At 39.6% G+C, this 25,198-nt stretch overlaps 1 protein-coding gene and 1 pseudogene across 8 annotated transcripts in view; both read right to left on the reverse strand.

Annotated features, from left to right (window-relative positions):
- Window positions 1-25,198, reverse strand: part of ELOVL7 (ELOVL fatty acid elongase 7) — a 97,249-nt gene that overhangs the window by 54,896 nt on the left and 17,155 nt on the right. For 5 of the 8 annotated variants that reach the window (XM_015451528.3, XM_065546294.1, XM_045393741.3 and 2 more), the window contains exon 2: window positions 8,519-8,676. The exons of the other annotated variants lie outside the window; for them this stretch is intronic. The gene's annotated coding sequence lies outside the window, so the exon portion shown is untranslated. The remainder of the gene's footprint in view (window positions 1-8,518; window positions 8,677-25,198) is intronic. 8 annotated transcript variants of the gene reach the window in all.
- On the reverse strand, window positions 6,599-8,460 carry LOC135971296 (dihydrolipoyllysine-residue acetyltransferase component of pyruvate dehydrogenase complex, mitochondrial pseudogene; annotated as a pseudogene).

The raw sequence follows: 25,198 nt of genomic DNA on the forward strand, positions 1-25,198 counted from the left end.
TATCTGGAGAAAGAGTCTTTCCAGAAGTCATCAAATTATAATGAGGTCATTACGTGGTCCCTAATCCACTATGACTGGGGTCTTTATAAAAAGGGGAAATTCAGACATAGACATGCACACAGGAAGAACACCCACCTATAAGCCAAGGGGAGAGGCCTGTACAGATTCTTTCCTCACAGCCCTCAGAAAGAACCAACCCTACCAACACTTGGATTTCAGATTTCTCATCTTCAGAACTATGAAGTAATAAACATCTGTTGCTTAAACTAACTAGTTTATGTCACTTTATTACAGCAGTTGTAGCAAACTAATACACCAAAGTGAAGATGTTCACTCAACTTGAAGAAAAATCCAAAATTGGAGCCCAGGATTAAGGCCAGGGTTACCTATAAAGAGAAGCAATCATTGTCGTGGGAGCAGACTAAATCTCTGTGAGAAATAATATAGGAGGAGACATGGCAAAGGGTAACACTTAGGGGACACCAGTGTTTAGGAATCAGGAAGAGCAGCTGAGACAAATTTAAAGAAGCAACAGCCAGAAAGGTGCAGAAGGAAGCTACCTGGTAGGAGCTTCAAATACTGCAAAAAAAGAAGAAGAAATGATGAAAAAAAAAAGGAACAGAAATTTATTGTCTCACAGTTCTGGATGCTAGAAGTCTAAAACCAAAGTGTTAGTAGGGTCGGTTCCTTCTGAGGGCTGAAGAAACTGTTTGTGGTCTCTCTGCTTGGCTTATGAACTGCCATCTTTATGTTCATAGAAAGGCAGCCCCTCAGGGAACACCCATGTTGGGGAATAGAAAGAGAATCCAGGGACAAACATAAAGAAGCAAGTCAGAGAGCTGCAGAAGGGAGCTTCTACTTTGGTATTGGTAGCAGCTGCAAATACAGAAAAAAGAAAAATAAATGGTCAAAAGAAAAACTGCCCACAAAATTTCAGAGAGGCAACCAAATAAGGAAGGGCTACACACAAATGTTCTAAATTGCAAAACGCTGTGGCCCAGGAAAGGGTTGGGAGCACAGTGGCGTCTACAACATGGCAGGGTTCCTAACCCAACACGGCCTCTTCCTCCAGCTGCGCTGGGGATGCAAAAGAGCCTGAGAATCCTCACAAGCAACTCCACATCGGAGGAGAAGCAAATGGACTAACAATCCTAATTTTTTTTTTCTCCAGGTGGTGAACGGAACAACAGGATTGATTCTGATTATGGAAACTCCATATACTAGTGAACAGATAAAAATGCCTTAAAGGGAATGGGATGCAACCTATGAGGTGGAATGAATCTTGATATGAATATTGAAAACTACTTAAAAGTGAAAATACAACCCAGGTTCCTGAATTTTTCTTTCCTTCACTTTTCATGTCCTCAGGCTATAGGAAAAAATGACTATGAACTGAAATTATCAGCCCTCAAACTATTGCTCAGTGAGAAAAAACAAACTGGCTCAAAAGTACTGAGGGAAAGAGATAGCAAAGCACCCAAACTGTATCAGAGCAAGTCTGACTAGAGGTGCCCTAATATTCATTTGATGAAAAAAAAAATCACTGGAAAACTTTATAAGTAAACTGTAAGGGGAAAGAAAGCAAAGCAAAAAGGACCCAGAAGACAAAAAAGAACCAAGAACAACAAAAGGTAACTAAAGGAACAAAAGGAAATTCTCCAGAAGTGTTTTGAGTTAAAGACATGTATTCATAAAATGATAAAAGAATAAAATGGAATGGGAGACTGTAGAACCAATGAAACAAATTGAGGACCGAAGCATCATTAGCACACTAAAAAATAAATCAGAAACAGCCAGAAACAGAGTATTCAGAGCCAAGCAGTGATTTCTAGGTATAGGAGAAAAACTGAAGCGTTCAAATGAAAATGATAAAGGTTAAAGCAATATATATGTTTAAAAAAAAGGAGGGCAAAGATGATCCTAAACAAGGGTAATTGGTCTTTCTAAAGTACAGGATTCAACAAAAGAAAAAGTAACATATTCAAATACATAACAAAAAATAATTTCCTACTGACTTTATAGACAGACTGAGAAAACAAAATTGTAAGAAAATCTGATGCATAGCAAGACAAATCCTGATTAAATTCATGAACTCAAAGAATAAGAAAAAATTCTTATGCATCTATGCAGAAAAATCAAATTAAAGAAATCAAAGAAAACCTAAATGAATGGTAAGTGATACCATGTTCATGGTTTGGAAAACTTAATATTGTTATCAATTCTCCTAAATTGATCAACACAATTCTTATTAAAATCCCATACGCTTAGCACATGACCCAGCAATTTTACCCTTAATATTAACCCAAGAGAAAGACTTATATTCATTCCAAAACTTGTACATAAATGTTTACAGTGACTTTATTCATAGTCACCCAAAATAATAAACAACTGAAATTTTCTTTGACTAATAAATGGATAAACAGTGGTATATCCATTCAATGAATTACCACGCAGCAATAAAAAGAAAAAGGCTACTGATACAACATGGATGAATCTGAACTGTATTTCTGTTAAGTGAAATAAGCCAGACTCCAAAGAATACATACTATAAAATTCATTTATGAAATTCTGGAGAAAGCTAAACTATAAAGATAGAGAACGTGTCAGAGGTTGCCTGGGGTTGGAGGATGGAGGGGGTTTCACTACAAAGCACAGCACAAGAGAATTCTGGAGGGTGATGGAAATGTTATGAGAACAAAATGATTTTTTTCTTTAAAAAATAGTATTAAGAGACTGGTGAAATGTTGACAATTTTTGAGAATGATTGATGATAGTACATGGGTGTTAATCTCTACTTCTGTGTATGTCTGACAACTCTATTTTAAAACGTTTAAAAATGAAAAAAAGAAAATGTTAAGGATGACAACTGGTATTGGTAGTGTCAAAGAATCTAAAGAAGAACACTAGTTCTTCAGTGTTGAGTGAATATGAAGAAAAAACCTACTGAATTATGAAACTAGCTAATAATTTATAAACTTCTACAGTATAATACACAGTTGGGTGGCAGAAATCAAACCTAGGCTCCAAGGAGTGAGGAGGCATTGAAAGTAGCTTGTCTTAATAAATATAAACTCATCCCAGAGGAAGGTTTGAACTGGAGGGACTTCTAGAGTTTGTCTAGCTGTGATGACTGAAGTTCTGAAGGATTTTTCAAGAAAGAGTTGGATCCAACACTCAGCTCAACCGACTTCTGGGATCACTCCCTTTCTATGATCCAGTTACTCAAGATACTTATTTATAGGAGGAAGAAAGAAGGTAGTAGAGAGGACAGACTTATTTCAAGGACGAAAACATCTTGAATACATTTGTAAGGCCAAGAAAAGTTGGTGGAAGAGGAGAAGCTGAAATTGCACGAGTGTTTAGGGATATGCCTAAGGCGAAAGCTTTGATTTCACAGGAAATCAGAAAAAAGTAGGAAAATAGAGAAACCATAGCTTCAAGTGAAGTTCCACTGGCCACAAATGCAAAGCAGGCACGCAAGATAAAGTCCTTATTTTAGCATCTGCACTCAACCTAAACCAGCTAGGGTTCTAAAGCATATTTGCATTTCAGTCAGCTGGAAATTCACAGTAAGTATTTCACTGAAACAAAAGCATAATAGGTAGTTTTCTAGATAAGCCACAGACACTGACTTAGCCCACCGTCTGAGTACGTTTTAGCTGGAGTTCTAGTTTTGAGAAATGGAGAGATGATTGGTGCAACAGAAGGAAGGAACAGAAGGGTGTAAGATCCCTTACACCCAGGGATCTCATTCTGTCCTAAATCCATCAAGGCCTTAAATCCACCAAAAATGTCCCAAGTACACAACTGCCTAACTCTCCTCAAACAAACAAACAAAAAGTCAGTTTATTAAACTGCAACACATGTTGGCTACATAATGGAAAGAAAGTAATTTCATCATTAATTCTGAAGCTTGAATGTACATTAGGCTTTCCTGAGGTACTTGGTGAAAGATATTTCCAGGGCCTCCCCCACAGGCAATTTCATTTAGGTGGTCCTTCAACCACACTTAGGGAAACACAGCACTATGATTTTCTGGTTTTGTTTTTTAAGACAATGCTTGTTAACACAAATGAATCTTTGAATGTTTTAGGTACTTAAGAAAATGGAGCATTTCTTATAGTATGAAGGAGAACATTTGTGGGCAGAAGAACAAAAGAAGCAGTTTGGCCCAGTTTAAGGCAGTACCCCTAGGATCCTCCTCCTGTTATATTTTAATACTTAACACACACCTTCATTTCCCATTCATGGGTGAGGACATGGACACTGGAATCACATACTGAAGGGAAAGGGAGATGGTGAATTCATTCATTTATTAAAGGCTTTTCATGTGGATTTTTCTAAGCCCACTGCTTATCTAAACTTCTGTTTAAAAAGCTTCTACAAAGGCCGGGCGCGGTGGCTCAGCCTGTAATCCCAGGACTTTGAGAAGCTGAGGCGGGTGGATCACGAGGTCAGGAGATCAAGACCATCCTGGCTAACACGGTGAAACCCCATCTCTACTTAAAAATACAAGAAAAATTAGCCGGGCATGGTGGCGGATGCCTGTAGTCCCAGCTACTCGGGAGGCTGAGGCAGGAGAATGGCTTGAACCTGGGAGGCAGAGCTTGCAGTGAGCCGAGATCGCGCCACTGCACTCCAGCCTGGGCGACAGAGAGAGACTTCATCTCAAAAGAAAAAAAAAAAAGCTTCTACAGAGAATTCATGTTAGAAACATTATTTTATTCAAAACTGAAGATAGATTAGCCCATTACCTATATGTGATTATTCAGTGGAATCAATAATTACTAAAATATACAAATATGCAATCCTACAGCACATTATATGTAACCAGTACTGATATTCCACTCTTGTGCTTTAGGACAGGCAGGACAGTTTTTCAGGGCTGGCATCTGATCTGATTCATTGGACATCCATACCACACTAGTTTATTAATATTTTGGTTCTAACTCCTGCACAAACCTCTATATTTGGGAGTCATTATCTTGCATTTCATTTGCAGATATGTTTCACCTCACCTAGAATTTTGTAAGTTCTTTTAGGGTAGGGTGGAAGGGTTTCTTAAGCAAATTTGTATTGTGTACAGTACTGACTCAGGGGAGGTGAGTCAAGGACTAAATATCCATGGTATTCATCAATCAGTAAAGAAATTCTCATAGCTCTACTGGGCAGTAAGAAGGCCCAATTTTGTCAGTTTCAATTTTAACTTAGAAGAATAAGTAAATAAGGTATATTTATCTGTAAATAACTCACATGACAAGGTCAACCTCTCAGCTTTCTGTTATCTAACTGTATTCTATTTGTGCTTCTGCCCTTTACTGAGAGGCTGTATTTGATATTCTCAAAAGATTTTCTTCACTGAGATTGGTTCTCAAAAACTTGAGGAATGCATTTTCATTAAGGTCAGTTGTACTTTTTTATTAAAAAAAACTTTGTGAATTAGCTGCATTTTATTCATTTGAACTATGATCACTCATACCTAGAAGGAAAAAATAGTATATCTCATGTGTGTGTATATGCACATACTATATATATATATATATATATATATAGTACTATATATAGTATAGAAGACAGTATAGTCATTAGCATACTGGGCATTCTAAGTGTTTCTCTTTATTGGCTTCAGTGTCTTTCTCAAGTAGTCCATCTGACTTATTTTCTGATAAGTAGCAGGCACCTTCCTCTTTCCCCCTACATTTTGTTAGAGTAATAAATAATGACATATTCCTGAAAGGGGAAATGGAAAAGGTAAAAATAAAAATAAATAAATAATGACATACCAAGAATAAAAGATTAGAAACTGAAAAACTGGGGCCCGTATAACTCACACAAAGGCCATCAACCTTTGTCTTCACGGATGTATATATTTTTTCTTTCATTTATATCAAGTGGCTGGTTTATATTTAGATTATCTCAAGAGGAAGGGAAACAACTGTGTATAGGGATTCACAGAAAAATAAACAATCAGCTGAAAAGGTCTAACAAAACGTTGACTTTGAAAATTTCACTTATTTTCCTTGAAGTTTTCTACCCTTCCCATCGATGATAAACCAAGATCATATAATGGAAAATTTCAAACCAGGATTAAATTCTAAAGTAAAGCTTCAATTCAAGCCCTTCCCCTACGAGAATTAATTTTCCTGATTTCTCCTTCTCTCACATCTAAGGAGAACATTTTAGGAGATTAAATTTCAGAACTTCAAGGTTCCATCCAGGTTACCTTTATGTCCTTTTCTTTAGGGAACCACAATTCTACCTATTCTACATTTCCTAGTGGAAGTACCAGAGGGCTAGGCAAGGCCACATGTCCCTTAATTAGGAGTACAGAGCTAAAAATCTGGTGTCTGATTATTAAATGTGCACAATATTTGGGTATAATCGGCATTTTAAAAATTCAGTAATGTCCATTATAAATAACTTATCTAGACAGACTCAATAATAAAAATAACTGGTTAAAATAAAATGAACCACCTGTTTAATACATAAACATCTTGATAAGAATGAATCATTGTGACCTGGGAGAGTCTTTTCTTCATACCCCTGCACTTCATACCCCTGCACTGGAGGATTTCTCCCCTCAATCTTTGGTGCTCTCTTTTCTTTCTATTGAGTTAGTTACAACAACATGGTGATAGGTTTTTCAAGGTACTTTCTAAACTCAGCAAGCCACTGGTCTCTAACTGCTCCATCCACCACCTGGTGATCACAACTGAGTGTAACAGACATCATGCTAGCCACATCAAACCCTTTTTCATTATCTGTGGGAACCAGTTTATCCTCTGAAGCACCAATTGCCAAAATACATGCTTGAGGTAGGTTAATAATAGCAGAGAAATTCTTAATTCCAAACAGTCCTAAATTGGAGATCGTAAAAGTGCCACCCTGGAATTCGTGTGGCTGTAGTTTACCCTCTCTTGCTTTGGTTGCTAAAGAAACAACATCATTAGTAATGGTTTCTAGCCCTTTTATATGTGCATTAAACACAATAGGTGTGATGAGTCCTATAGGAGTACTGACTGCAACACTGATATCAACAATGTGATTTTGTCTCATAACTGTGTCCATCCAAGAAGAATTTGCTTCGGGAACTTTTAGACATGCCAAAGCTGAAGCTTTTATGATGAAGTCATTGACAGAAATTTTGCTTCTCCCTTCTAAAATCTTATTAAGTTCTTTCTGTACCAACAAAACTTCTCCCATATTTACATCTATAGAAAGGTAATAATGAGGTATGGTTTGCTTTGATTGCATTAATCGTTGTGCAATAACCTGATGAACGTTGCTAACTGGGATATCTGTGAAGACATCTGTAGGAACTGGTGCCATTCCAGGACCTGTGGGAGGCACAACAGCTGCTGGAGCAGGAGCAGCTTTACTAGGCACAAAAGAGTCAATATCCTTCTTGGTGACTCTACCATCTGGTCCTGTACCTTTTACTTGTGTAAGATCAATCCCTTTCTCTACTGCCAACTTCTTGGCAAGAGGGCTAACAAACACCCTTCCCTTTGGTCCAGCAGGAGTAGCTGGGCAGGGTGCTGAAGGTGTAGGAGCTAAAGGCTGGGGAGTTAGAGGAACAGTGGCCACCGGGGGTGGGGTAGGTGGTGGTGCTTGTGGTTTTAAATCTGTTACTTCAGTTGGCCTATAGTCAGCAAATGCTGATATATCTGCCTCTTTTTCTACAATGATACAGAGTGGGGTTCCTAGAGGGACATCTCTTGTGCCTTCAGGGACCAGGATTTTTGCCAGATAACCTTCTTCCTGTACTTCAAAACCTATAGTGGCTTTGTCAGTCTCTATCTCTGCCAGTAAGTCTCCTTCACTTAGCTTCTCACCCACTTTTTTTTCCCATCTCTGAACTGTGCCCATGGTCATGGTGGGAGAGAGGGCAGGAAGAAGTACCTGCATGTGAGGGGGATATGAGCTACCAGGAGCCTGAGCAGAAGGTGTAGGTGGTGAAGCAGTGGCAGCAGGGGTTGGTGCTGGGGCCGCCTGTGGGGTAGGTGCTGCTGAGGAATCCAATGTATAATTTTTAAAAGCCTCAATATCCTCAGGCTTGCCAACTGTGATACAGATGATCGCTCCAATGGGAACATCCCTGGTACCTTCAGCAACAAGTATCTTTGCCATATAATACTCCTCCAGGCTCTCAAATCCAACAGTGGCTTTATCAGTTTCAACTTCTGCAATTAGGTCACCTTCGTTGATTTTGCCCCCCTCTTTTTTTTCCCAATGGGCTATGGTGCCTGACTGCATTGTGGGGGAAAGAGAAGGCAATGGAACCTTCTGATGCAGGGGAAGACTGTAACAGCGGCGGCCAGGTGACCCCAAAAGCTGCAGCAGTAAGCGGTTCCGTGGCGTGGCCCCAGAGCTGGGGGTCCAGCCACACAGTGCCCGGACTCCGCCATATCCTGTAGTCGGATGTATGTTTTTTAAGACATCCATGTTGTATCAATAGCCTTTTTCTTTTTATTGCTGAGTAGTAATTAATGGGTTATGGAGGGAGTGAGTTACTTACCAGGAGAGTGAGTCTGTTATAAAAGCCAGTCTAGCCAACTCTCATGAGCCCCTCACCATGTGATGCCTTGTACCATCTCAGGACTTTGTAGAGAGTCCCACCAGCAAGAAGGCCCTCACCAGATGTGGCCCCTTGGCCTTGGACTTCAGCCTCCAGAACTGTAAGGAATAAATTTTTTCTTATAAATGACCCGTTCTTTAGTATTCTCTTATAGCAACATAAAGGGTAAAACACCTAATCTCAATCTTAATCTAAATTTTAGAAAAAAAACATAAAAGAGAAATATAATTCCAGGTACGGTGGCTCAGACCTTTAATCCTAGCAATTTTGGCGGCCGAGGCAGGAGGATTGCTTGAGACCAGGAGTTTGAAACCAGTCTGGACAGCACAGAGAGACCTCATCTCTACAAAATTGTTTTTAAAAAATTAACTGGGCATGATGGCACACACCTGTTGTCCCAGTTACTCAGGAGACCAAGGCAAGAGGATCACTGAAGCCCAGTAGTTTGAGGTTACAGTAAGCAATGACTGTGCCACTGCACTGCAGCCTAAACAACATAACAAGATCCTCTCTCTCAAAATAAATAAATAAATAAATAAATAAATAAAAAGAAAAGAAAATATAAAGAATAAAATGCCATCTTGAGAGGAAATGAAACAGTTCAATGTTTAACAAAGAGTTTCTTGCTGTTAAGTTTGACAATAGAGAACCAAATTTATTGCTTGGTATATATTTAATTTTCATCAGAAAATGTGTTAGAATAGAAAAAAGTTTTACTGGTTGTGACCTATGTTGTTCAATAACAATAGTGACAAGCCCTCTCTAGGCTGGAGAGGACAAGCTGCAAAATTTAATTGGGAAAAAAAAAAAAAAAGAATAGGCATATAATAATGAAATAAAGGAAAGGGATAGTTCTTCAGTAGATCTGACAGACTGTGATTCAGCACGGCAGGGATTCTGGATCACAGCATCCAGAAAAGGGATGCTTGATGGAACGTGTGACTCTTCTCAGGTAACCGTCTTGCTTGGTTAAAGGTTTCCTCTCTCACTGGAATTATAAACAAAGGTTAGGAACCTCCCTCTTGCTAAACCCGAAGGCTTCTCCTAAGTTTTTGTCTACTCTGATCTGCCTGCAGTCCATCATTGTTGACCTCTCCTTCCTTCTCACAGCCCTGACCTTGGCTTCCACAGTATAGCATTCATCGCACTGGCCTCAAGCCTTTCCATCATTTAGCTCTTGCTGCTTTTGTTTCGCTGGTTCTTTTCTTCATACGCCTGCACTGGAGGATTTCTCCCCTCAATCCTTGGTGCTCTCTTTTCTTTCTATCTACTTGCTCCTAAAAAAATGGCAATGACTCCTAAGTCTACACTCTGAACCCCAACCTTTCATCCATGCCAGAGTCCATTTTTTCCAACTGCCGATAAACATTATAATTTGAATATTCCACCATCACAGGAAGCCTAACTAATCCCAAAAGGAACTCATCTTGCCCAGCTTCTGTCTTCAACCAACAGGTTTCTTTATTCATCACCTTCACAGGTGTTAATGGCTTGACTTTTCTTTTACTCCAAACCATCGGAATCATCTTTGACCGTGTTCTTTCACCTCCAACCTGTGAGCTGTTACAACTTGACTTTTCTCAAGTGAAAATGTTCCCCACAATTCTTACTGCTAACAACCAGAACTTCAGTTGACACGTGTATTACTATAACTGGGCCTGGATAACTCTTGCCTCTACTCGTATATCTCTTAAATCTATGCTTAGGGTGAATCTTAAGAGAAAAAAATAGTCCTAAAATACCACTTTCATCACCTTTTCCCCTTTCCCTATTTTAAATTACATCAAGTCCCAAGTTCTCAGCTCCACTATCTGACTCCACTCTTCTCATTCAACATTCCCTACTGCCCTCCGATACAAAAATCTCTATTTCCCTTCAGTAAGTTATTTCTCACTTGCTCCCATTCCTCCCTCCCAATTTCAGGAGTCATCAACTCTTTGTTTTTGTTTCTATCATATTTTTTTTCTGTCAACAGAAACTGGGATTGTTACTTCAGAGAACACTTTTTAAAAGACCACTAGCCTGGTTGTAGTACAAAACGGATTTGCAAAGAGGAGAAGCGGGAGCTAAAACTGGACAGGTAGATTGGGGCTGACTAAGAAGGTCCCTAAGGGCAAGTGCATCACAGTCTTTTCTCTTAGACAGTTAGTTCTCAGGCAAAAACACTGAAACAATCATCAAATTATGGTAAAGCCCAGACAAGCAAAACAAAATACGACGGTCTCCCTTGTGACCACCACGTATGAGATTTGTAAGAACAAACATGTCCTGCCATGGGAACTTTGCCACTGTCTGCCTCAGATGAAAGCAGTTCCTCTGCTTTCATACATTAACCAAGAGGCTCAAAAGCAAGGTGGCAACAAGAACGAACTCAGCTAAGTTACTTCTCTGACAAAAGTCGGAAAGACTTCTCAGTTGCCCAAATCAGCCTGTGCCAACCTGGAATCCTCATTATCGAAATCTTTTGCAATAAGAAAGCTGTCTTGATTAAAGCTTTAAAAATTGGTGGTTCTGAAAAGAATAAAATTTTCATAATGAGTTATTATGAAATCAGTGAAATGGGTCAAAAATGCATAAGGAAGAAGCAGAACCACAGGTGACAATAAGCCTTCTCATCCAGCCTCAGTAGTCATCCTGGAGTATTGCTCAAAAGTCAAAGAGGTGTTAACAGATTCTGTGAGAAGATTGCAGAGTTTTCTTGAAACAAAGGGAGCTGACCCAGCATACCACACACAGCCTCTACTTCTTGAGGCAAAGGAGTACAGTGAGTTGCTACCCAAGTTATCCAAGAGAATAACAACAACGCCCACTAACTGAAGGCTCTGGGTCATGTACTGTGCTAGGTATTCCACTGACATTATCACATTCAATCTTCCTAGCAGCTCTATCAGAGAAATGCCATTATCTTTATTTTACAGATAAGGAAACTGAAGCTCAGAGAAGTTAAGGAACTTGCTCCAGATCACATAGTTATTAAGCTGTAGAGGAAGTGTTCAAAGTTCAGGGTTCCAGTCTATGCTCGTCATGATAGCACACAGCTTCCCAGTGTGAAGGGCAGTAAGAACAAGATGGTGAAATGAATTTTGTCAATCAACCAACATTTATTAACAGCACACTAAGCACTATGCTGGGCTTAATTATGAATGGTAGGCAGAAAATACAGGGCTGGAGACTCACCTCCACCCCATCCCCATTTACTACTCCTAAAATCCCTATCCCATGAAAAACATCACATGAACTACATTGCAACTAATTGCCAGGAAACTATAAGAGGACCTAGCAAAGCATATGAGCTGATAGTCTTAAATTCTAAGTATATACAGAATTTTAAGTGGTAGCCTTTAAACATATGCTACCAAGCTGATATATAATGAACTGAAATCAAAACTACTATTATACAATAATCAGCCCACATGACTTTTCATAACAAGTGTGATTTTAATTGGATTAAGGAATTTGTAGCATGTTTTCCCTCTAAATAACCCACATGAAAATACTTATCATTCTTTAAATGTTTTTGTTCACTTCCTCCTATATGGGAACATAAAACTATGGAAAATACTAGCAAGAATCATACAGCTGGGAAAGAATTTTAGAATTACCTAAATCTAAATAACCTAAATATACACTAAATCTACTACTTACATTCAGATAATGAAATAAGCAGATGAGTATTTCATTTTCCTTTAGCATCACTCAGAGTGAAATCACAAAAACCTTGCAGAAGTTATCTACCTTTGCTTAACCCTTTCATTAAAAAGTAGGAACTAAAAATGAACATCACATTACATTATGCAAATATACACAATAAAATTTATTTATTTTTTTCAAGACAGAGTCTCGTTCTGTTATCCAGGCTGGAATGCAATGGCACTATCTCAGCTCACTGCAACCTCTGCCTCCCGGGCTCAAGCGATTCTCCTGCCTCAGCTTCCCAAATAGCTGGGATTACAGGTGTGCACTACCATGCCTGGCTAATTTTTGTATTTCTTTTTAGTAGAGACGGGGTTTCACCATGTTGTTTAACATTTATTTTAAAAACAAAATAAAAATGGTGAAAGTCTTTAGGTTTGCTAAAGCAAAGATGGAATAGTAGAGTTATGTGTAGCTCACAGGTTATGGTAGTTTTTATCTGAGGTCAATGGAGTGAAAACACATCTTGGGCAGATCTGAGGCATGTCCTGGAATGGTATGGAATAACACTAGTAATCAAAAGACCAGAACCTGGGTTTGAGCTCTGCCAACTTGCTCTGTGATTGGATATCAGAGCAACTTTAATCTTTGAGTCTCTATTATCTACAAAATGGAGATAATATATGTCATTTAAAAGAGTTTTGGGAAGGGCCAGGCGCGGTGGCTCACCCCTGTAATCCCAGCACTTTGGGAGGCCAAGGCAGGTGGATCACTTGAGGTCAAGAGTTCGAGACCAACCTGGTCAACATGAGAATCCCCGTCTCCACTGAAAATACAAAAATCAGCCAGGCATGGTGGAGGGCCCCTGTAGTCCCGGCTACTCAGGAGGTTGAGGTAGGAGAATTGCTACCAGGATTCGGAGGAGATGGCGGTTGCAGTGAGCCAAGATCACGTCACTGCACTCCAGCCTGAGCAACAGAGCAAGACTCCATCTCAAAAAAAAAAAAAAAAAAGAAAAAAAAAAGAGTATAGGGAGGATTAATTGGTTAACTTTAAGCACTACATAGTCTAAAGACTTCACCTGAATAGATTGTGATCAATAAGACAAGGTGAACTCCTGGAGGGCAAAGAATAAATGTTATTTACCTATACCCCACCACAACCCATAAGACCACACAGTTCTAGCCAAATAGGCCAAATTACACTATAAACGGATTTTTGAAACAAAGTCAGCACTGGTTATTTCAACATGTGGCCCTTGAAAAAATGTACAATGATAATGCCATGGCAACTTCTCTTCCAGTTGATACTTTAAATATTTAAGAAATTAACCAGTAGACGCAGGAATTAGTTGATGATAGATATACATGCATTTTAAATTATTGGGGAAAATACAGATTATTCAACAAATTATGTGAGGATCAATGGATAGCCAATTGGAAAAGAATAAATTGAAATCCATATCTCACATTAAAACAAATTTCAGATAAATAAAACATTCAAATGTAAAAATGAAATTATAAAAATACCTGGTGTTTGGGGGAAACTGAATGAAAAGTACACAGATCTCTCTGTAGTAATATTGCAACTTTTTGTGAATCTATAATTATTTCAAAATTAAAAATTAAATAATTGGTAAACCTGAGATAATTATTTTATAATACTGTAATGAGGCAGGCTTTTCCAACAATGACACAAAACATAGAAGTCACAGATGTAAAGATTGAATATGACCACTTTAAATATTTATACAGTGAAAAGCTTAAGCACACAAAATCAAAAGAGAAATCAAACTGAAAGAAAAATGTAAGTATCTCATATTCCAAAACATTACTTTCTCTGATATATAAAGGCTTTCAACAAATTAAAAAAAAAAAAAAAAAAAACTCAACATGTCTCAGGGGAGAAATGAAAAAAAAGACACAAAAAACAGAGGGCTCACAGAAAAGGAAATACAAATAGCTCTAAAATGTATTCAAAAAGATGCCCAATGTTACTCAACAATGTGACAAGTGCAAATTTAAATTAGAGTGAAATATCATTTTTTACTTATCAGATTGGCCAAGACCATAAAGTCTGATAACACACTTTGTTAGTCAAGGTGTGGAGAAACAGGCACTCTCATACATTGCTGATGGGAATGTGAACTGGTACAACTTCTATGGGAGTGATTTGGCAATATCAACTATAAAACAAATGGTGTGTGTGTGTGTGTGTATATATGTATATGTATATATATGGTGTGTGTATATATATGGTGTGTGTATAAATATGGTATGTGTATATATACATATACATACCATATATGCACACCATATGTATATACCATATATACACACAACATATATATACCATATATACACACCATATATATACACACATATATATACTTATACTTGCATGAAAGATAAACACGGGAGATTTTTTATTGTAGCAATCTTTCAATAGCAAAAGAAGTGGAAACAATCCAAATGTCCACCAATATGAGACTTGTTTTAAAAAACTGGTATATTTAAACAATGGAATACTATGCCATAAAAAAAGAATAAAGTTATAAAAAGGGCCAGGTGTGATGGCTCACATCTGGAATCCCAGCACTTTGGGAGGCTAAGGCAGGTGGATCACTTGAGGTCAGGAGTTCGAGAACAGCCTGGCCAACATGATGAAACACCGTCTGTACTAAAAATACAAAACTTAGCTAGGCCTAGTGGTGGGCACCTGTAATCCCAGCTACTCTGGAGGCTGAGGCAGTAGAATTGCTTGAACCCAGGAGGCAGAGGTCGAAGTGAGCCAAGATCGCACTACTGAGCTCCAGACTGGGCAATAGAGTGAGGCTCCATCTCAAAAAAAAAAAAAAAAAAAAAAAAAGGTTATTAAAAGAATAAAGGAATGAAATAGCTTTACCTATGCTGCTATGGAATAATCACTAAAATATATAATTAATGCCAGACACAAGACAAATACTTCCTTGTATATGCACAGATCTCTGGAAAGAGTAATAAGCAACTGTAACACTGGTTACTTGAATAAAGTTAAAAATGAAAGCAACGATAAGATACATGTAGTAATGGTTCCTAAATTTTATGGCCATACATAGAAGGAAGTAAACTAAACAGTAATTATAATAATTACTCACATTTACTGAGAACTTGGTACAGGGCTTGAAGCTATAGCATACTAAAAACAGATAATTCACTACACAGAGAAGAAAACATCAACATAAGACAAACTTATCAGTAGACAGCATAGATTTAAGAAAATCTGAGGCTGGGCATGGTGGCTCATGCCTGTAAACCCAGCACTTCGGGAGGCTGAGGCGGGTGTATCACGAGGTCAGGAGTTCGAGACCAGCCTGTCAACATGGTGAAACCCCGTCTCTACTAAAAATCCAAAAAAATTAGCTAGGCATGGTGGTGGGCACATGTAATCCCAGCTACTAGGGAGGCTGAGACAGGAGAATTGTTGGAACCTGGGAGGCGGAGGTTACAATGGGCTGAGATACTGTGCCACTGCACTTCGGCCTGGGCAACAGGGTGAGACTCCATCTCAAAATTTAAAAAATAAAGAAAGCGGCGGGGGGGAGAGAGAGAGAGAGGGAGGGAGGGAGGGAGGAGGGGAGAGAGAGAGAGAGAGAAAGAAAGAGAAAGAAAGAAAGAGAAAAGAAAAGAAAAAGAAAAGAAAAGAAAACTTGATATAGACCTCAATATACTAAAAGTGAACTGACAGAAATCAGGTGTTATCTTTGTATCTCACTTTCTTCCTCATTTCTCAACCTAGCATAGACTCTTTTAAAAAAGCAGCTACTCAAATGTTTATGAATTAATGAGTGAATGACTACTAGTTGAATAGATGGGATAGATGGATAGATAGATGGATGAGATGGACAATGTACTCATAGAAGAAAGAGTGGAAGCTGAAGGGTCATGATCTATCTCTGTTCCCATTCCCTTCTGACACTGAGCAAATTCAGTCTCCTTTTGCTTCCCTGTACAAATGAGAGGTCCTACAATGCATACGTGTTTAAGAACCACGATCATAGGCTGGGAACGGTGGCTCATGCCTGTAATCCCAGCACTTTGGGAGGCTGAGGAGGGTGGATCACCTGAGGTCAGGAGTTTGAGACCAGCCTGACCAACATGGTGAAACTCCGTCTCTACTAAAAATACAACAATTAGCTGGGTGTGGTGGCTGGCGGGCGCCTATAATCCCGGCTACTCAGAAGGCTGAGGCACAAGAATCACTTGAACCTAGGAGGTGGAGGTTGCAGTGAGCCGAGATTGAGCCACTGCACTCCAGCTAGGGTGACAGAGTGAGACTCTGTCTCAAAAAAAAAAAAAAAAGAAAGAAAGAAAAAACCACAATCATAATGCCTACATGACTTGGTGGATAACTACCATTGTAGTAGACAAAATGATGCTCACCCCTCCCACCAATATGTTCAAAAGGGTTTCTACAGATGTAATTAAATTTATAGACCTTAAAATAGAGAGTTACCCTGGATTATCATGGTGGGCCCGATGTAATCAAATGCATCCTTTAAAGTAGAGAACTGTCTCTGGCTGGAAGAAGGATTTGAAGCATGAATATTCAATGCAACTTTGCTGGCTCTGGGATGGACTGGCCCACATTCAAAGACTGGGGAGAGGTTCCTAGGAGATAAGGGTGGCCTCTGACAGACAGCCTGGAAACAGGAACCTCTGTCCTACAGCCACAAAAACAGTAAATCCTGCCAACAACCTGAATGAGCTTAGAAATGGATTCCAAGCTCCCACTGGAGCTCCAAAAGGAGCCTCCTAATAAGAGCCCAATTGACCAACACCTTAATTGGGCCTGTGAAACACAGAGCAGAAAAACCAGCTGTGCCAACCTGGAATTCTGACCTACAGAACTGTGAGATAATACATTCGTGTTATTTCAATGAACTTAAAAAGTTTGTGGTGATTTGTTACAGCAGCAATAGAAAACTAATACACTATCTTTCAGTTTAGTTTAAGAACCATTTGTTAAGCCTGTTCCACATGTCAGGCCCCGTGCCCCATGTCTGGGATAGAAAAATGGGTACACATTCTCAAGGAGCTCACAAGTACTTCAGCCCAATGGACAATTCTATGCAAGAAGTTAGCACAAAGCATTACAGGAGCACAGAGAGGCACCTAACTGGTATGACATCTTTAGATTCATGACTTCTCACTCCTCCAACACCCTCCCCTTCTATTATGCATTCTCTCAATGAGTTGGACCATGAACCTTATCACAAATCAGAAACTGTGAGCCATCCTTAAACTTCACTGATCCCTTAAGACCTGTGGTGTATACCACCTTTATGATATTTCTCCTAAAAGTCCCTTTCCCTTTCCTTCAACCCCACTTCCTCCCCTCAACCCCTGACTGCTACTTCCTGAGCTTTATCATCTCTTGGCCACACACAGAAGGAAGTGAACTAATAAGTTTGTCTACTGATAAGTCTGTCTTGTGCTGACGTTTTCTTCTCTGCTTAGTGAATTATCTATTTTTAGTATGCTGTAGCTTTAAGCCCTATACCAAGTTCTTAGTAAATTTGAGTAATAATTATAATTACTGCCTAGTTCACTTCATTCTTTGTGTGGCCAAGATTACTGAAATCACCTTTCAACTAACTTTCCTAAATGAACAGCCATCCATTGTACACAAGGCCACCAGAGTCATCTTCCCAAGGATTAAAGCAATCACACCATGCTCTACTTCAAAATCCTTCAAAGACTGCCTAAAGTTACTAAAAAGTCTAACTCTTTGGTGATGCTTAGCACCCTTCTAATCTCTAGTAGAGAAAAACTGTCCCTGCTGGACTTCTAACCCCAGTGCCTAGGCAGGGTCTGGCACATGGTTGATTCCCAAAAAGTATTCGCTGAATGAATGATCTCAACCCCACGTGACTCTCTAGCCTCATCTCTTGCCTTACAGCAACCTTTTCTACTATGTCCCCTCTATCCTCCAACTCAGCAGGCCTAAGTGCTCCTCCTTCCCCCTCTATCTATGCTCCAGTTTCTGTTCATGACTAAAAATCCTTGTTCGGCTGGCTGGGAAGCCTAGTTCACTTTTTACAATTCTGCCTTCCTCTAACATGCTTTCTGTTCTCCTTACAGCTAAACCACCCAGGCAAACTGTCCAGTCTCTTCTGAGCCCCTGACATAAGCTGTCCCCTCTCCTACCATGGCACCTATAGCAAATACTCTAGGGCAGTGGCCTGTGACCAGTACTGATGTACAAATTGTTTGTTACTAGATTGGTACCAGCTAAGTCCAGAAATCAAGTGTAAGCATTTAGAAATGTTTATAGCAATTTGACATTGCTGTGACATCCAAGGATGCGATGCCTGTTGAACAAGACATAGACCAGTTCAAGTGTTGCTGAATTTGTGAGGTGAGTCACATGTGGTGCAACCTGCATATTCATTATGTGCAATAGGACCATTGACTGATCCACGATAGGGAAAAAAAGAAAAAAAACAAATTGAAAACCCAGTTGGTCTATCACCACAGATAGTTTGAGAAGCACTTCTCTAATGCCTTCAGGCATGTTCTTACCTTCCTCCTTTGGGGAATGTTGTTTGCTGCCTGGGACAATGCAAGTGTCTAATAAATATCAGTGAATAAACAAATGAAGATGTGAATGATAAGAAGGATTTGTGAAAGATGTGAGACTGAGCTATTTCTTGGTGAAGAGTAGGAATTGGGTACTTTGGGGTGATATGATGGGCAAATGCACTGAGAAAGGAGTGCAAATGAGGAAGAGTGTGAAAGACATTGCATAGGCAATAGGAAGTGCTGAAAAGGTGAAATATTATTCAGAAGCTTAATATGTAAAAGAGCTCAACCACACAGGTCACCAGAGTGCTACCCACTGACAACCCCAAGTCTGTACCAGAAGAATCCCCTGAGTGCAAGCTTTAGCTATAGGCAAATCAGCTATGCAAAGGATGAATGTGGGGGTGAGCCTAAGAGCAAGGAGACCGAGTGGGGTTTCATTCCAATCATCCCAGTGATAAATCCTTACAGGCCTGAACAAGGGCAGAGATAGTTTGGTGAAGTAAATCCCAATGTGACAAGCCCAGGGGACATTCAGGTGGAGATGTTTAGCAGACACTTGGGAGGAAGGTCAAGGCTAAGGATACAGCTTTTGGAACTTCACATCTAGATGGTGATTAAAACCACAGTAATAGATCCATGAGAACAATAGTGGTCTAAAGAAAAATGCCTGGAGAATACCATCATTTAAAGGGTGGGCCAGAAGATGGAATCTCACAAAGAAGACAAAAAAGAAAGAGTCAAAAAGACATGAGGAGAACTCAGTACATGCAGAATCACGAAAACAAAAGTGGGAAAAATTCTGAAGAGGGAGGCAGGGATGAACAGGGTCAAATGCACCAGAAAGGTTCAGTGCATAGAGTTGAATGGTCTTCAGCAAATTCTCCAATATTCTAAATTTACTTGTTTATAGTCTGGACCTCTCTGCCCCCAAGAATGCACTATAATATAAGCTACTTGGGGGCAGGGATCTTCTTCTGTTTTGTGCACTGCTGCCTCTCTGGCATCTGAAACAGTGCTTGACATGTAACAGACACCAAAATACTTGTTGAATGAATTAATGGATGAACCTTCTCATAAGCAGTGTATGGGCCTGAGGTTGAGGGAAAGAGCTGTGATTCAGTCATATATTCTGTGACTGGAAGGAAGGGGAAATTAAGCAATGATAAGGCTGAAGCCAAAATGCAAAGGCAGGTGATTAATAGAAGGCATTGAACAGGTATTGTTCAAAAAGCCTGGCGGTGAAGGCTAGAAGAGAAGGAGAGGCAAAATCAAGTTTTATTAGTCTAAAGGTGATAATAGCTTGAGTATTTTTGCAGTGAGGGGATGAAAGAATACAGAGAAACAAGAAGGAACAACCAATGAAGGTCTAGAGGAGAAAATGAGAGGGGAGGGACAGAAGCCCTACAAGGCAGCATTCTCCCTCTACTGGAGCAAGGGTGATACTCCTCCAAGAAGGAAAACAGGAAAGAAGGATGTGAAATCGATGAGTTACTAAAGGGGAGGAAGCCTTCTCCAGGGCCTAAGTCTGGATTAGGGCCCTTCCTACATGTGCCCGTAGCACTTACCATGTCCAGTAATTGCCTAATTAACCTGCCTGGATGCAGGGCTAGACCATAAGCACCAGGAAGGCATGGACTATACCTGTCCCATTTACCACTCTATGCCCAATACCTAACACAGTGCCTGGCTTATCTAGGCCCTAATTAAATGTATAGTTGACTAAATGGAGACTAAAAATTAAAGAGGATTCACCAATAGATGCTTCAATTTTTCTAGCAAGTAGGAGGTGGGATCAATTGCCAACAGTTTATAAAACGGAGTTAGGTAGAGGGTTTTTTAGAGATTAGTGAAAGAATAGAATAGCTTTTCAGGGAAATGGAAACTGAAAATCCTTCCAGAACAAGTTTAAAGTGGTGGTTCTCAATCTTAGTTGCACATTAGAATCACCTAAAGAACATGAAGAACTACTGATGCCTGGGTCCTGCCTCCAAATTTCAGATTTAACTGGCCTCCATAGCCTGGGCCCTAGGATTTTTTTAAGTTCCCAGTTGACTCTAGTATGCAGCCAAGATTGAGAGTCACTGAGTGAAATACTTAAGTAATGCTGGTCAGGATTGAGACAAGACTGGAAATCACAAACTGATCCATTTACCATTTTACCCAGTTTTCCACCATACTGTTCAGCTGCCTGGGTATCCATGCAGAGGATGACTGTAGGATTAATTTGGAATTAGATAAATATGGAGGTAGGATAAATAAAAAATTAAGAGATCAAGGGAAAATTGTAGTCTCTGTAAGAGTGAAGAGAGGAAGGTATAAGAGAGTTGAGCAGCCAGAGACTGTGGCTTGAAAACGAGATAGTAGAGTTAATTATATCTTCTTGGCATATTTCTAGGTGATAAGGCTCAGAGATTGGCCATGAAGGCAGGTGGTTACAGTGCTGTAAAGGTTATCACAGTTGAGTCAGACAAGGAAAAAGGCCACTCACAAGTTGGCATCTGAAGGGACTTGGAAGTCTCCCAGAGCAACAGCAGGAGTGAGGATGGAGAAACGTCAAAGTCCCTAAGGCATGTGGGATTGAAGTGAAGAACAACAGACAAAGAGGACTAAGAAAGGCAGAGGCAACAAAGCCCAAGAGTGAGATGTTCAAAAAAGGAGATTTTTGTTTCATTTTCCTTTGGAAGTGAAAAAGTAACAGATTCAAATGTGGCAATGGATAGATAGGGGAATCCTGGCCAGTCCACCCAGACCTTTAAATATGGAAGAAAGCCTCCATTTCTTTCTACATAAAATTCATGACTACCTCATTTTCTAAATATATTCTAGAATCCAAATACTTTACTTTAACGGTGGCCCAAGCCACTGTTCTGCTTATCTGGATTGCTGCAGTAGCCTCTTAGCTGGTCTCCCTGACTTCATCTTTGTCCCTCTTTAATGTCTTCCTCACATTAAAAACAACAAAACAAAAACCCAAGTCATGTCCCTTCTCTGTTTAAAATGCACCAATATTTTCCCACCTCACTCACAGTAAAAGTCAAAGTTCTTATAATGGGCTCTATGGCCTTACATGATCTGGGCCCTGACTACCTCTCTGATCTCTGACCTTTCCTTCTTCTCACTTCTTTTTTTTCTTTTTTCTTTTCTTTTTTTTTTTGAGACCGAGTCTCTCTGTCGCCCAGGCTGGAGTGCAGTGGTGCAATCTCGGCTCACTGCAACCTCTGCATCCTGGGTTCAAGTGATTCTCTTGCCTCAGCTTCCCAAGTATCTGGGACTACAGGCACACACCCAGGCTGGGCTCAAACTCCTGACCTCAGGTAGATCCACCTGCCTCAGCTTCCCAAAGTGCTGGGATTACAGGCGTGCGCCACCATGCCCGGCCTCACTTCTCATACTTAGCTTCAGCCACATTGATCCCCTTGTCCTTCCTTGAACACAGCAAGAATGCTCTGCCTCAAGGTATTGGAAACCACTGTCCCCACAACCTGTAGTTCTTTTCCTCCAGATATCTGCCACGGCTCATTCCTTCACTTTCCTCAGATCCCTGCTAAAATGTCACCACCCCATGAACACGCACTTCCCTTACCTTGCTTCACTTTTCTCCATCGTACTTTTCAGTGTTATATATATTTATATGTATTTCACCAATATTCTAAATTAACTTGTTTATGGTCTGGCCCTCTGTGACCCCAAGAATGCGCTATAATATAAGCTACTTAGGGGCAGGGATCTTCTTCTGTTTTGTCTGCTGCCTCTCTGGCACCTGAAACAGTGCTTGACATGTAACAGACACCGAAATACTTGTTGAATGAATGGATGGATGAACCTTCTCATAAGCAGTATATAGGCCTGAGGTTGAGGGAAAGAGCTGTGATTCAGTTATATTTGGAAAATGAGGATACAAGAGAGCTGGAACGCAATGGAACACCAGTCTCAGAATAAAGGACAGAGCTGAAAGTATGGTTAATAGTAACAGGAGCCAATAGAATATATAGCCAATAGAAAGGCTATAATACCCAGTAAAGGGTTTCTCTTTTAGTCAGTAACCAAAAATTACAAGAATGACAGGAAGGGTGGGAATCAATAGCCTTAAATACCTTGCCTGAGACAAGCAAGAATTGGCAGCCATAGGTTCAGTCCAAGTAGGGACAGGAATAGGGCATGGAGCCCCATCAGGGGAAGGAATGCCCAGCAGTGGACACACAAGGCATGTGGACTGATGAATCCTATAGAGAGCAAAAAGCATGATGGTCTTTCCTATTACAAATCTGAACATAAGGGAGGTATTACATACATATACACCAAACAGAACGTATCTATATAATGTACAGGTAAGCCAGAAAGCGAGGAAAAATAAATGGTACTCAAGGAGAGGGGTGATTAAGAAAAGTAACCAACAGTAAGATCAAATTAATTCAACCTGTTTTGTATTTATGAGTACAGCTCATTTATCCAGTCTCATCTTGTAACGCAGTGTTTCATAAAAGTATTTTAGATAACTGAAATGCTTATCTCTAGGTGTAATCAAAGATACACCTGCCCAGATACACCTGTATCTGTGATTCTCATTTTTTTACTATAAAACATTTTTTTAAAGATTTCAATCATCTTATAACTGAACTTTTCTGGATGACTCAGGGATACTATTAAGAACAACAGTATCATAGCAGTGTCCTCTGGGACTACCCCTGTTTATGGCTATGGATCTTTGCCCTGCACTAAAAGTTCCAAATTGCAAGGCATTTCTAATGCCTGTGTCTGTTTTTTAACAAATTTCCTGTCCCCTCCCTATCAGTTTGTTAGCCAGCCACTGCCCTTCTTACTGTTTGTTACTAGAATTCCTGTGTCTACAAAATCTCGCTCATTCTAATTTGTTTTCCCTAATATGCTATGGGATGGGAAATGAGAAAAACAATGATGTTGGAATGTTTAAAATAGTGCTAAATGGGCGGAGATTAAAAACTAGGGGGTTTCCCTCTGAACAGAGCACAGATGTACTCAAAAGACTTTTGGACATTGTTTTCTCTGATTGGGGATAATTTCTCTTCTTACTCATTTCCAGAAACATTTTAGGTACTGAAACTTCATGAAAAATGGCCTCTGGGTTAGCAGACTGTATCTGTATCCACACTACTTTCTTCAGTACAGTTACACTGAAACAATTGTTATTAAGGTGTCTCAATTTTCTTTAACAAATTAAACATGAACACAGATTTAGGACAACAGAGGATCTTCATTTATTCCATGTCTGCAAAAAACATCTTTTTTTTTTTTTTTTTTTTTTTTTTTTTTTTTTTTTTTTGAGACGGAGTCTCGCTGTGTCTCCCAGGCTGGAGTGCAGTGGTGTGATCTCGGCTCACTGCAAGCTCCGCCTCCCGGGTTCACGCCATTCTCCCGCCTCAGACTCCCAAGTAGCTGAGACTACAGGCGCCCGCCACCACGCCCGGCTAGTTTTTTGTATTTTTTTTTAGTAGAGACGGGGTTTCACCATGTTAGCCAGGATAGTCTCGATCTCCTGACCTCGTGATCCACCCGCCTCGGCCTCCCAAAGTGCTGGGATTACAGGCTTGAGCCACCGCGCCCGGCCCAAAAAACATCTCTAATTGAGAACAAAATTTATAATTTAGTTATTTTAGCTAAAGAAAACATTTTCCCAGGGAAAGTGTAGTTACACACCTAAGCTAGTAGACAAATTGATTTAATGCATAATATGTGTATACATTTGCAATACAATATTGCTAAAAATATCATTACTTAATTTTTAGGTTACATAATTTCGAGATTAAGGAAAAGATGCCAGAAACAACTTAGACTAATATTTCCTTCCACAATCTATCTGGATAATATATATATAGTTTAATTCAATATTACCTCAATGTAGGTTCCTCCAACTATGGCCCTTTCAAACAGCAGCTGAGCATCAACAAACAAACTGTAGACAATGCAAAATTAAAACAATGACTACCCTATAAAAAGCTGTCATGTCTAATATTTACAAATATCTTTTTACGTAAACACAGAAAAACATTTTCTTTCTAGACAATTTTATACAAGGTACTCAAATACCATGGGTTTTCTTCCTAGTTAGTTGGGAGTAGGAGAGAAATCCTGGTTATTCTGGCTGGCTTTATCTACTATAATGAGATTTCATACACTTGATGTTTGAAATAGCCCAATAATTTCTAAACCTTTAAATGCCCCATCATGAAAGAATTGCCCAGAAGAGTGAAAAGTCTCAAATTCTACAAATGAGCATGTAATTTATTAACTTAACCTGCAACGATTAATAGGGAATAGAAATAAAGGAATTTTCATGATCACAACCAACACATGCCCTTGACCTAGTTTCCCTAGGTGACCAGTTTTGGCACCACAACCCACCTGCGTTACAGACCCAACCTTGGCCTCCTATCCTTCCTGCACA

This window comes from Macaca fascicularis, chromosome 6 (assembly GCF_037993035.2).
Source record: "Macaca fascicularis isolate 582-1 chromosome 6, T2T-MFA8v1.1".
Classification (NCBI taxonomy): Eukaryota; Metazoa; Chordata; class Mammalia; order Primates; family Cercopithecidae; genus Macaca; species Macaca fascicularis.